This window comes from Sturnira hondurensis, unplaced genomic scaffold (assembly GCF_014824575.4).
Source record: "Sturnira hondurensis isolate 20B ecotype Veracruz unplaced genomic scaffold, ASM1482457v3 Scaffold0016433, whole genome shotgun sequence".
Lineage (NCBI taxonomy): Eukaryota > Metazoa > Chordata > Mammalia > Chiroptera > Phyllostomidae > Sturnira > Sturnira hondurensis.
In genome coordinates this window covers 2,804,686-2,819,609 of record NW_028089064.1, presented here as the reverse complement: position 1 = coordinate 2,819,609, position 14,924 = coordinate 2,804,686, and positions in this window count along the sequence as shown.

Below are 14,924 nucleotides of genomic sequence, written 5' to 3'. Positions count from 1 at the left end.
TTTTCTTTGTGTATTTGGGTGTCCCTACACTGGGTGCATATATATTTACAATGTTTATGTCTTCTTGGCGGATTCTTCCCTTGAGTATTATAAAGTGATCTTCTGGATCTCTATGGCCCTTTTTCTGAAGTCTATTTTGCCTGATATGAATATTGCTATTCCAGCTTTCTTTTTTTGTTTGTTTGCTTGGAAAATTTCTTTCTAGCCCTTTACTTTCAATCTATGTTTGTCTTTTGTCCTGAGGTGGGTCTCTTGTAGGCAGCATATATGTGCACCATGCTTTATTATCCATTCAGCTATTCTATGACTTTTGATTGGAGTATTTAATCAATTTACATTTAAGGTTATTATTGATAGGTACTTATTCACTGTCATTTTTGTACCTGTGTTCCTCTCTGTCTCTCTCACTGTTCCTTCCTTTCCTTAAAGCAGTCCCTTTAGCATCTTTTACAGAGCTGGTTTGATGGAGGTGTATTCTTTTAGAATTCTTTTGTCTTGGAAGCTCTTTATTTGGCCTTTTATCTTGATTGAGAGACTTGCTGGGTAAAGTACCCTTGGTTGTAGTCCTCTGGTTCTCATTACTTGGAATATTTCTTGCCCTTCTCTTCTGGCTTATGAGTGTTTCCATTGAGAACTCAGTCGCTAACCTTATCAGGGCTCCCTTGTTATTTCCTTTTTCTCCCTTGTTGAAATCTCCCTTTAAGATTCTCTCTTTGTCTTAGAATTTTGCCATTTTTATTATGATGTGCCTTGAAGTGGGCCTGTTTGGGTTCCTCTGGATTGGGACTCTCTGTGTTTCCTGGATTTGTGTGACTTTTCCTCTCATCAAATTAGGGAAGTTTTCCATCATTGCTTTTTCAAATGGGTTTTCTATCCCTTGCTCTTCTTCTTCTCCTTTTAGCATCCCTATTATTTTGATATTACATTTCATATTGTCTTGCGTTTCTCTTAATCTCTCATTTTTCTGAGCCTCTTTTCCTTTTCTTGCTCTTTCTGGGTGATTTTTTTCTACTTTGTCCTCCAACTCGCTGATCCGATCTTCTGCTTCATCTATTCTGCTTTTGATTCTTTCCATTGTGTTCTTCAGTTCAGAAATTGTATTCTTCATTTCCTCTTCGCCTTTATTGATAGTTTCTTTTTCATTTTTATGTTGATATAGTTTACAGTGAGCCCATTGTAGTTTGTATGCACCCAGTGTAGGGGCACCCAAATACATAAAGGAAATTTTATAGGACTTCAAGAAAATATTGACAGCAACACAATTATAGTAAGGAATGTTAACACCCCACTGTCAAAAATCGACAGATCCTCCAAATAAAATATCAACAAAGATACTGTGGCATAGAACAGCACCCTAGATGAAATGGACTTAACTAATATATTGAGAGCCCTTCCTCTGAAAGAAGCTAAATACACATTCTTTTCAAATGCCCATGGAACATTTTCAAAGATAGACCATATGATAGGACACAAAATAAGCCTCAAGAAATTCAACGAAATTGAAATTATACTAAACATTTTCTCTGACCACAAGGGACTGAAACTAGAAACCAACCCCAAGAGAAAAAACCCCAAACACTCAAAATCGTGGAGATTGAATAGCATGTTATTAAACAACGAATGGATCAAGAATGAAACTAGAGAAGAAATCAAAAAGTTTCTGGAAACAAATGAAAATGAACTCACAAAATCTCAAAATTTATGGGACACAGCAAAGGCAGTCCTGAGAGAAAAGTTCATAGCAATACAGGCCTACCTAAAAAAGATAGATGCATTTCAAACAAACAACATAACCGTATGCTTACAAGAACTCGAGGAGCAACAACAAAGACAGCCCAGAGCTAGTACTAGGAAGGAAATAACCAAGATCAGAGCAGAATTCAATGACATAAAGACAAACTGCACAACTGTAAGTATCAATGAATCCAGGAGCTGGTTCTTTGAAAAGATAAACTAAATAAGCAAGCCTTTAAGCAGACTCATCAAGAAAAAAAAAGAAATGGAACCCAAATAAACACAATCAGAAATGAAACAGGAGAGATTACAACTGACACCATAGAAATGCAGAGGATTGTAAGAAATTATTCTGAAGAACTGTATGCCAAGAAACTTGAAAACCTAGGTGAGATGGACAAATTTCTAGAAAAAATATAATATTCTACAACTCAATTAAGAAGAAGCAGAAAGCCTGAACAGACCAATAACAGCAGATGAAATTGAAGCAGTAATCAAAAAACTCCTGAAGCACAAAAGGCCTGGGCCAGATGGTTTCACAGGAGAATTCTATAAAGCATTTAAGGAAGAGCTAACCCCTATTCTTCACAGATTGTTCCCAAAAACCCAAACTTATAGAAGACTCCCAAACTCTCTTTTCATGAAGCCAGCATCATCCTAATCCCCAAGTAGATAAAGACACAACAAAGAAAGAAAACTTCAGGCCAGTATCGCTGATGAACATAGACACTAAAATCCTCAACAAAATATTGGCAAACCATATCCAGCAATACATTAAAGAGATCATACACCATGACCAAGTGGGATTCATCCCAGGGATGCAACGATAGTTCAATATTCGTAAATAAGTAAATGTAATACATCACATAAGCAAAAGCAAAGTCAAAAATCACATTATCATATCAATAGATGGGGAAAAAGTAATTGATAAGGTACAGCACACATTTATGTTAAAAACACTCAGCAGGACGTGGGTTAAGATGGTGACACAGTAGCACGGAGGGAACCCAGCTACTGTGCATCTGGTAGAAAATCCGAGCAGATCTACCAAAGAACACCTTAATCAACCAACAATTCCCCAACATTTATGAAAATAAGAGATGAGAGAGTGTGACAGAGGAAACAGACAAGACTCCAGAAGGTGAGTGAGGACAAAATCGGCTGCCCGCCTGAGGCCTCCTAGGCTGCAGGCTGTGCCTGGGCGTGCCCAAGGCTGGCGACCTCCGGCAGAGTGTGAATAGGGACAAGAATTGGCGTGCATTCCGGTCGGCACCATCAGTGGGAAACAGAAGCCCCATCTGAATCCAGGCCTGGGGCGCCTGTGACAGAGGGAACTCCAGAGGCCCAGCACCAGGTGGGCTGGCAACAGACTCTGTGAGAGAGAACTGACTGCCCCCATCCTCGTCTAGGCAGGCAGGTTAATACTGGGCAGAGACCTATGGGCTTAAGTTAACGGAAAGGGTGGCAACTGCGGACCCGGTGGTCGCCAGCCCACCAGTACACCAGCCCGCCAGCCCGAGGGATTTAAGAAGGACACTGTCATTGCTGGTCTTTTGGGATTGGGCTGGGCTGAGAGGCAGGCTTTGTGGAGAAGTCTCTATTGGAAAGTGAACTGAGGTGCTCTGCCACAGCAGCTTGCCTCACGGCCCAACCACCCAGCAGCCATCCAGGGGAGGGATGGGAACACCTGGGTCCTGCCACGGGACTGAGAAGGGCAGTGCCGGATACCGTGGGACTCAGGCAGCCTCCCGGGGGTGTGGGCGCCCACAGCCCAATCAGGCACCCTTCTCTCCCGCCTGCATACCTGCCCTCAGAGAGGCCGCAACCAGAAAAACCGGTTTGGACAGCTTGAAACTGAAAAAGGAAGGGTGCTTTTTTTGGTTTTGTTTTGTTTCTGTGTGTGTGTGTGTGTGTGTGTGTGTTTTGTTTAAATGTGTGTGTGTGGGGGGTTCCCCTTCCCCCTTTTTTTCGCCTCTCAACTTCTTTTGTAAGTAATCTTATATCTTTTAAACTGTATTGTTGCTCTATCTTTCAATACTCTGTCCCTCATTTATTTTTCTTTTTGTACAGTTTTAGTCCTTCCATTATTCCCAAATTTTCTGCTTATTCCTCTTTTCTCCTGACGTGTGTGTGTGTGTGTGTGTGTGTGTGTGTGTGTTGGATTGTTTGTTTGTGTGTTGCTTAGTTTTCTTTTAGGTGTATTATTATTTTTTTGCATTATTCTTACTTCTTTTTTTATTTTAAGAATATCTTTGTATCCCTCCTCTTTCTGTACAGGTTTCTTAGTCCTGGCTGGTTATATTGTACTACCTGACAGGTCCCCGCTGCTCTTTCCTCCACAGTGTATTGCTAATTTTTTATACTTCACTTACTTTCCTTTGCCATACTACCCAAGCTCTATAACCCCCATTTAGACAGATCACATAGAGTCTATCACATGAGTGTTCCTCTAATATTATTGTAAATAAGAGCTGTTCTATACAACAGTCATACTTCATAACACATCTCTTGGACCTCAGACCACCTTCCAGGTGCCTGAATTCTATTACTCTATTTACTCACATGCTACACCCAGTTACTAACCTGTACTCTCACCTTACCTCAAATCTGACCACCAGCAATCACACTACTTTCTAGATACAACTCACATGCCCCCTTCCCAACAAGAGACTTAATTGATGTCCATCCTTTCCTAAAAGTGGCAAGCTGGGTTGAAGAACACGGTTAACTCTATACATAGCCTAAAGATTGTCTATTTCTTCTCTGCCGACTATGTCTGTAAATAACATAAAATAATCTTCTGCTACCATAAAACATTTTCCCTCCCCCTCCAACTGATCAAACACGCACAATAAAGAAAGGAGTAGATGGAAGCGGAGAACACCAAGTTACCTGCAGGAGATAGCACCACTGAATTTCACAGGTATCCTACCACAGAAGTTCACACCATAAACCCAGGGAACGAGAATAGATCAATTTAAGAAGCTGAGGACAACAAGAAAAGTATCAAAAACAATGGGAAGAGAAAGAAACTATCCCAAAATGAAAGAAAAGTAGGAAGCCTCAGAAAGAATGTTAGATGAAATAGAGGCAAGTCAACTATCAGATGTGGAATTCAAAGCACTGGTTATCAGGAAATTCAAAGAGCTTACAATGAGCTACCAGAAACTACAGGGGAGCTCCAATGAACTCTCTGCAAACTACACCAACATGAAAAAGGAAATAGAAACCATCAGTAAAGGCCAAGAGGAAATGAAGAATACAATTTCTGAACCGAAGAACACAGTAGAAGGTATGAAGAATAGAATCAATATGACGGAAGATCGCATAAGTGAGATTGAAGACAGGATAGAAAGAATCTCCCAGATGGACCAAGTAAGGGAAAAGAGAATCAGAAAAACTGAGGAGAATTTAAGAGAAAGTCAAAACAACATGAAACATAATAATATCCAAATAATAGGAATCCCAGAAGGAGAGGAAGAGGAACAAGGGATAGAACACCTACTTGAAAGAGTAATAATGGAAAATTTTCCTAAGTTGAGGAGAGATAAAGTCACACGNCTGGTTATCAGGAAATTCAAAGAGCTTACAATGAGCTACCAGAAACTACAGGGGAGCTACAATGAACTCTCTGCAAACTACACCAACATGAAAAAGGATATAGAAACCATCAGCAAAGGCCAAGAGGAAATGAAGAATACAATTTCTGAACTGAAGAACACAGTAGAAGGTATGAAGAATAGAATCAATATGAAGGAAGATCGCATAAGTGAGTTGAAGACAGGATAGAAAGAATCTCCCAGACGGACCAAGTAAGGGAAAAGAGAATCAGAAAAACTGAGGAGAATTTGAGAGAAAGTCAAGACAACATGAAACATAATAACATCCAAATAATAGGAATCCCAGAAGGAGAGGAAGAGGAACAAGGGATAGAACACCTACTTGAAAGAGTAATAATGGAAAATTTTCCTAAGTTGAGGAGAGATAAAGTCACACAGATCCAGGAATCACAGAGAGTCCCAAGTAGGTGGAACACAAAGAGGCCTACTGCAAGACACATAATCATTAAAATGGCAAACCTCCAAGAAAAAGAGAAAATCCTAAATGCAGCAAAGGAGAAAAAGGAAGTAACATACGGGGGGGCCCAATAAGGTTGGATATTGACTTCTCAATGGAAATGCTCCAAGCAAGAAGAGAATGGCAAGAAATATTCCAAGTAATCAGAAACAGAGGCCTACAACCAAGGCTACTTTATCCAGCAAGGCTCTCAACCAAGATAGAAGGCCAAATAAAGAGATTCCAAGACAAAAGAAGTCTAAAAGAATATGCTTCCACCAAACCAGCTCTACAAGAATTACTAAAAGGGCTGCTTTAAAGAAAGGAAAGAAAAGAGAGAGACAGAGGAACACAGGTACATAAATGGCAATGAATAAGTACCTTTCGATAATAACCTTAAATGTAAATGGATTAAATGCACCAATTAAAAGACACAGAGTAGCTGAATGGATAAGAAGGCATGACCCACACATATGCTGCCTACAAGAGACCTACCTCAGGTCAAAAGACCACCATAGACTAAAAGTGAAAGGATGGAAACAAATTTTCCAAGGAAATGGACAAGAAAAAAAGCCCGGGTAGCAATCCTCATATCAGACAAAATAGACGTCAAAAACAGGGCCATAAAGAGAGACTCAGAAGGTCACTTCATATTACTCAAGGGAAGAATCCACCAAGAAGACATCAACATCATAAATATATATGCACCCAACTCAGGAGCAGCCAAATATATAAAGAAAATCCTAGAGGACTTCAAGAAAGATATTGATAGCAACAAAATTATAGTAGGGGATTTTAACACCACACTGTCAAAAATGGATAGATCTTCCAAACAAAATATCAACAAAGATATTGCGGCATTAAATGACACCCTAGATGAAATGGACCTAATTGATATATATAGAGCCCTTCATCCCAAAGAAGATAATACACATTCTTTTCAAATGCACATGGAACATTCTCCAAGATAGATCACATGATAGGACACAAAACAAATCTCAACAAATTCAGGAAAATAGAAATCATACCAAGCACTTTCTCTGACCACAAGGGACTGAAATTGGAAACCAACCCCACAGGAAAAAAACTCAAACACCCCAAAGCATGGAGACTGAATGGTATGCTATTAATCAATGAATGGGTCGAGATAGAAATCAGGGAAGAAATAAAAAAGTTTCTGGAAACAAATGAAAATGAACTCACAACAATCCAAAACTTATGGGACACAGTGAAGGCAGTCCTGAGAGGGAAGTTCATAGTAATACAGGCTTACCTAAAGAAGATAGAAACATTTCAAACAAACAGCCTAACCCGATGCTTACAAGAACTAGAGGAACAACAACAAAGACAGCCCAGAGCAAGTAGAAGGAAGGAAATAACCAAGATCAGAGCATAATTAAATGACATAGAGACTAAAAGCAGAATTCTAAGGATCAATGAATCCAGGACTTGGCTTTTTGAAAAGATAAACAAAAATAGATAAACTTTTCAATAGGCTCATCAAGAAAAGAAGAGAGATGACACAAATAAACACAATCAGAAGTGAAAGAGGAGAGATTACAACTGATACCACAGAAATAGAAGGGATTGAAAGGAATTACTAGGCAGAGCTGTATGCCAAGAAATTTGAAAACCTAGGAGAAATGCACAAATTTCTAGAAAAATATAATCTTCCAAAACTCAATGAAAACGAAGCAGAAAACCTGAACAGGACAATAAGAGCAGATGAAATTGAAGAAGTAATAAAAAAACTCCCATCACACAAAAACCCTGGACCAGATGGTTTCATAGGAGAATTCTACAAAGCTTTTAATAAAGAACTAACCCCGATTCTTCACAGACTGTTCCAAAAAATCCAAAAGGAGGGAAAACTCCCCTACTTTTTTATGAGGCCATCATCATCCTAATTCCAAAGCCAGATAGAGACACGACAAAGAAAGAAAACTTCAGGCTAATATCGCTGATGAACATAGACGCTAAAATCCTCAATAAAATATTGGCAAATTGCATCAAAAAGATCATACACCACGATCAAGTGGGATTCAGCCCAGGGATGCAAGGATGGTTCAATATTCATAAATCAGTAAATATAATACACCACATCAACAAAAGCAATCACAAAAACCACATGATTATATCAATAGATGCTGAAAAATCTTTTGATAAGGTACAACACCCATTTATGACAAAGGGACTCAGCAAAGTGGGAATAGAAGGAGCATTCCTTAATATAATGAAGGCCATAGATGAAAGACCTACAGCCAACATCATACTCAACGGGCAAGAACTAAAAGCTTTTCCACTAAGATCAGTAACAAGACAAGGTTGTCCACTATCACCACTTATATTCAATATAGTATTGGAAGTTCTAGCCACAGCAATCAGACAAGAAAAAGAAATAAAAGGCATCCAAATTGGAAAGGAGGAAACAAAACTGTCATTGTTCGCAGATGACATGATAGTGTACATGGAAAATCCTATAGCCTCTATCAAAAAACTGATCGAACTAATAGATGAATTTGGCAAAACTGCAGGATACAAAGTCAATATCCAGAAATCAAAGGCATTTTTGTATACCAACAATGAAACAGCAAAAGCAGAAATCTAGAAAAAAAATCCCATTTGATATAGCAAAAACAAAAATAAAATATCTGGGAATAAACCTAACCAAGGAGGTAAAAGACCTGCATGCAGAAAACTACAAAACACTGAAGAAAGAAATGAAGGAAGACATAAACAAATGGAAACATATACCGTGTTCATGGATTGGAAGAATTAACATCATCAAAATGTCCATACTACCCAAAGCAATTTACATATTTAATGGAATACCTGTTAAAGTGCCAATGGCATATTTCACAGACATAGAACAAACACTTCAAAAATTTATATGGAATCATAAAAGACCCTGAATAGCAGCTGCAATTTTGAGAAAGAAGAACAAAGTAGTAGGGATTACAATACCTGATATCAAACTGTATTACAAGGCCACTGTAATCAAAACAGCCTGGTACTGGCATAAAAACAGGCACGTAGAGCGATGGCATACAACAGAGAGCCCAGAAATAAACCCAACTCTCTACAGTCATTTAATATTCGACAAAGGGAGCAGTAACATAAAATGGAGTAAAGATAGCCTCTTCAACAAATGGTGTTGGGAGAACTGGACAGCTATGTGCAAAAAAATGAAACTTGAGCACCAACTTACACCATACACCAAAAGAAATTCAAGGTGGATAAAAGACTTAAATATAAGCTGGGAAACCATTAAAGCCCTAGAGGAGCACATTGGCAGGAAAATCTCAGATTTTCCACGCAGCAATATTTTTACTGATACGTCCCCTAGAACAAGGGACATATGGAAAGAATAAACAAATGGGATCTCATCAAACTTAAAAGCTTCTGCATGGCCAAGGAATACAGTATCAAGATAAAAAGAGAAGGAAGAGCTTGGGACAACATATTCTCCAATGACACCTCAGACAAAGGTTTAACCTCCAAAATATACAAAGAACTCACACGACTCCACTCAAAGAAGATGAACAACCCAATTAAAAAATGGGGAAAGGACTTGAACAGACACTTCTTTGGGGAGGACATACAGAGGATCCAGAGACACATGAAAAGTTGCTCGATATCACTAGCTATTAGAGAGGTACAAATCAAAACCACAATGAGATATCACTTAACACCATCAGAATGGCTACCATAAACAAAGAAACAAACAACAACTGCTGGAGAAGTTGTGGGGAAAAGGAGACTCTAGTTCACTGTTGGTGGGATTGCAGACTGGTACAACCACTATGGAAAACAGTATGGAATTTTCTAAGAAAACTAAAAATGGACCTGCCTTTTGACCCAGCAATTCCCCTGCTAGGATTGTATCCCAAGAACCCTAAAACACCAATCCAAAGGAACCTATGTACCCCAATGCTCATAGCAGCACAATTTACAATAGCCAAGAGTTGGAAGCAACTTAGATGCCCATTCGTCAATGACTGGATCAAAAAACTATGGTACATTTACACAATGGAATTTTATGCTGCAGAAAGGAAGAAGGAGCTCCTACCCTTTGCCATATCATGGATCGAAGTGGAAAGCATTATGCCGAGCGAAATAAGGCAGGTGGTGAAAGACAAACACCATATGATATCACCTTTAACAGGATTCTAAACAACAAAACAAACAAGCAAGCAAAATATGACCAATGACACTCAAATACGGAACAGGCTGACAGGGTCCAGAGGGGAGAGGGGAGAGAATCATAGGGGAAAAGGGGAAGGACTCACATGAACAAGTATAAAGGACACATGGACAATAACTAAGGTGGGGGGTGGAGATGGGAGGGAGGTGGNCATTTCCTTGGAAAATTTGTTTCCATCCTTTCACTTTTAGTCTGTGGTGGTCTTTTGACCTGAGGTGGGTCTCTTGTAGGCAGCATATGTGTGGGTCATGCCTTCTTATCCATTCAGCTACTCTGTGTCTTTTAATTGGTGCATTTAATCCATTTACATTTAAGGTTATTATCCACAGGTACATAAATGGCAATGAATAAGTACCTTTCGATAATAACCTTAAATGTAAATGGATTAAATGCACCAATTAAAAGACACAGAGTAGCTGAATGGATAAGAAGGCATGACCCACACATATGCTGCCTACAAGAGACCCACCTCAGGTCAAAAGACCACCACAGACTAAAAGTGAAAGGATGGAAACAAATTTTCCAAGGAAATGGACAAGAAAAAAAGCCCGGGTAGCAATCCTCATATGAGACAAAACAGACGTCAAAAACAGGGCCATAAAGAGAGACTCAGAAGGTCACTTCATATTACTCAAGGGAAGAATCCACCAAGAAGACATCAACATCATAAATATATATGCACCCAACATAGGAGCACCCAAATATATAAAGAAAATCCTAGAGGACTTCAAGAAAGATATTGACAGCAACAAAATTATAGTAGGGGATTTTAACACCCCACTGTCAAAAATGGACAGATCTTCCAAACAAAATATCAACAAAGATATTGCGGCATTAAATGACACCCTAGATGAAATGGACCTAACTGATATATATAGAGCCCTTCATCCCAAAGAAGCTAAATACACATTCTTTTCAAATGCACATGGAACATTCTCTAAGATAGATCACATGATAGGACACAAAACAAATCTCAACAAATTCAGGAAAATAGAAATCATACCAAGCACTTTCTCTGATCACAAGGGACTGAAATTGGAAACCAACCCCACAGGAAAAAACCCAAACACCCCAAAACATGGAGACTGAATGGTATGCTATTAACCAATGAATGGGTCAAGATAGAAATCAGGGAAGAAATAAAAAAGTTTCTGGAAACAAATGAAAATGAACTCACAACAATCCAAAACTTATGGGACACAGTGAAGGCAGTCCTGAGAGGGAAGTTCATAGTATACCAGGCTTACCTAAAGAAGATAGAAACATTTCAAACAAACAACCTAACCCGATGCCTACAAGAACTAGAGGAACAACAACAAAGACAGCCCAGAGCAAGTAGAAGGAAGGAAATAACCAAGATCAGAGAATAATTAAATGACATAGAGACTAAAAGCACAATTCTAAGGATCAATGAATCCAGGACTTGGTTTTTTGAAAAGATAAACAAAAATAGATAAACTTTTAAATAGGCTCATCAAGAAAAGAGGAGAGAGGACACAAATAAACACAATCAGAAATGAAAGAGGAGAGATTACAACTGATACCACAGAAACAGAAGGGATTGTAAGGAATTACTATGCAGAGCTGTATGCCAAGAAATTTGAAAACCTAGGAGAAATGGACAAATTTCTAGAAAAATATAATCTTCCAAAACTCAATGAAAACGAAGCAGAAAACCTGAACAGGCCAATAAGAGCAGATGAAATTGAAGAAGTAATAAAAAAACTCCCATCACACAAAAGCCCTGGACCAGATGGTTTCATAGGAGAATTCTACAAAGCTTTTAATAAAGAACTAACCCCGATTCTTCACAGACTGTTCCAAAAAATCCAAAAGGAGGGAAAACTCCCCTACTTTTTTATGAGGCCATCATCATCCTAATTCCAAAGCCAGATAGAGACACAACAAAGAAAGAAAACTTCAGACTAATATCGCTGATGAACATAGACACTAAAATCCTCAATAAAATATTGGCAAATCGCATCCAACAATACATCAAAAAATCATACACCACGACCAAGTGGGATTCAGCCCAGGGATGCAAGGATGGCTCAATATTCATAAATCAGTAAATATAATACACCACATAAACAAAAGCAATCACAAAAACCACATGATTATATCAATAGATGCGGAAAAATCTTTTGATAAGGTACAACACCCATTTATGACAAAGGGACTCAGAAAAATGGGAATAGAGGGAGCATTCCTCAACATAATAAAGGCCATATATGAAAGACCTACAGCCAACATCATACTCAATGGACAAAAACTAAAAGCTTTTCCACTAAGATCAGGAACAAGACAAGGTTGCCCACTTTCACCACTTCTATTCAATATAGTATTACAAGTTCTAGCCACAGCGATCAGACAAGAAAAGGAAATAAAAGTCATCCAAATTGGAAAGGAGGAAACAATACTGTCATTGTTCGCAGATGACATGATAGTGTGCATGGAAAATCCTATAGCCTCTATCAAAAAACTGATCGAACTAATAGATGAATTTGGCAAAACTGCAGGATACAAAGTCAATATCCAGAAATCAAAGGCATTTTTGTATACCAACAATGAAACAGCAAAAGCAGAAATCTAGAAAAAAAATCCCATTCGATATAGCAAAAACAAAAATAAAATATCTGGAAATAAACCTAACCAAGGAGGTAAAGACCTGTATGCAGAAAACTACAAAACACTGAAGAAAGAAATGAAGGAAGACATAAACAAATGTTAACATATACCGTGTTCATGGATTGGAAGAATTAACATCATCAAAATGTCCATTCTACGCAAAGCAATTTACAGATTTACTGCAATACCTGTTAAAGTGCCAATGGCATATTTCACAGACATAGAACAAACACTTCAAAAATTTACATGGAACCATAAAAGACCCTGAATAGCAGCTGCAATTTTGAGAAAGAAGAACATAGTAGGGATTACAATACCTGATATCAAACTGTATTACAAGGCCACTGTAATCAAAACAGCCTGGTACTGGCATAAAAACAGGCAGGTAGAGCAATGGCATACAACAGAGAGCCCCAAAATAAACCCAACTCTCTACAGTCATTTAATATTCAACAAAGGGAGCAGTATCATAAAATGGGGTAAAGATAGCCTCTTCAACAAATGGTGTTGGGAGAACTGGACAGCTATGTGCAAAAAAATGAAACTTGAGCACCAACTTACACCATACACCAAAATAAATCCAAGGTGGATAAAAGACTTAAATATAAGCCATGAAATCATTAAAGCCCTAGAGGAGCACATTGGCAGGAAAATCTCAGATTTTCCATGCAGCAATATTTTTACTGATACGTCCCCTAGAACAAGGGACATATGGAAAGAATAAACAAATGGGATCTCATCAAACTTAAAAGCTTCTGCATGGCCAAGGAATACATTATCAAGATAAAAAGAGAAGGAAGAACTTGGGACAACATATTCTCCAATGACACCTCAGACAAAGGTTTAACCTCCAAAATATACAAAGAACTCACACGACTCCACTCAAAGAAGATGAACAACCCAATTAAAAAATGGGGAAAGGACTTGAACAGACACTTCTTTGGGGAGGACATACAGAGGATCCAGAGACACATGAAAAGTTGCTCGATATCACTAGCTATTAGAGAGGTACAAATCAAAACCACAATGAGATATCACTTAACACCATCAGAATGGCTACCATAAACAAAGAAACAAACAACAACTGCTGGAGAAGTTGTGGGGAAAAGGAGACTCTAGTTCACTGTTGGTGGGATTGCAGACTGGTACAACCACTATGGAAAACAGTATGGAATTTTCTAAGAAAACTAAAAATGGACATGCCTTTTGACCCAGATTCCCCTGCTAGGATTGTATCCCAAGAACCCTAAAACACCAATCCAAAGGAACCTATGTACCCCAATGCTCATAGCAGCACAATTTACAATAGCCAAGAGTTGGAAGCAACTTAGATGCCCATTCGTCAATGACTGGATCAAAAAACTATGGTACATTTACACAATGGAATTTTATGCTGCAGAAAGGAAGAAGGAGCTCCTACCCTTTGCCATATCATGGATCGAAGTGGAAAGCATTATGCCGAGCGAAATAAGGCAGGTGGTGAAAGACAAACACCATATGATATCACCTTTAACAGGATTCTAAACAACAAAACAAACAAGCAAGCAAAATATGACCAATGACACTCAAATACGGAACAGGCTGACAGGGTCCAGAGGGGAGAGGGGAGAGAATCATAGGGGAAAAGGGGAAGGACTCACATGAACAAGTATAAAGGACACATGGACAATAACTAAGGTGGGGGGTGGAGATGGGAGGGAGGTGGGGAGCCCTGTCGGGGGGTGCAGGGCTGGGAATACAAGAAAGAAAACTGTACTTGAACAAGAGTTAAATAAAAATTTTAAAAAATTAAAATTAAAATAAATGAAAATAAAACACTCAGCAAAGTGGGAATAAAGGGAGCATTCCTCAACATAAAAGCTGTATATGAGAGATGTACAGACAACACCATAATCAATGGGGAAAAACTAAAAGCTTTTCCACTAAGATCAGGAACAAGACAAGATTGTCCACTTTCACTACTTCTATTCAATACAGTATTGGAAGTTTTAGCCACAGTGATCAGACAAGAAAAGGAAATAAAAGGCATCCAGATCAGAAAGGAGGAATGAAAACTGTCACTGTTTGTAGATGGCATGTCAGTGTACATGGAAAGTTCTATAGACTCCACCCCAAAACTGCTTGAGCTAATAAATATATTCTGCAAAACAGTGGGATACAAAGTCAATATCCAGAAATCAAAGGCTTGTTTGTATACTAACAATAAAATCACAGAAGCTGAAATCAAGAAAAAAATTCCATTCAATATAGCAAAAAGAAAAATGAAATACCTAGGAATAAACCTAACCAAAGAGGTAAAAGA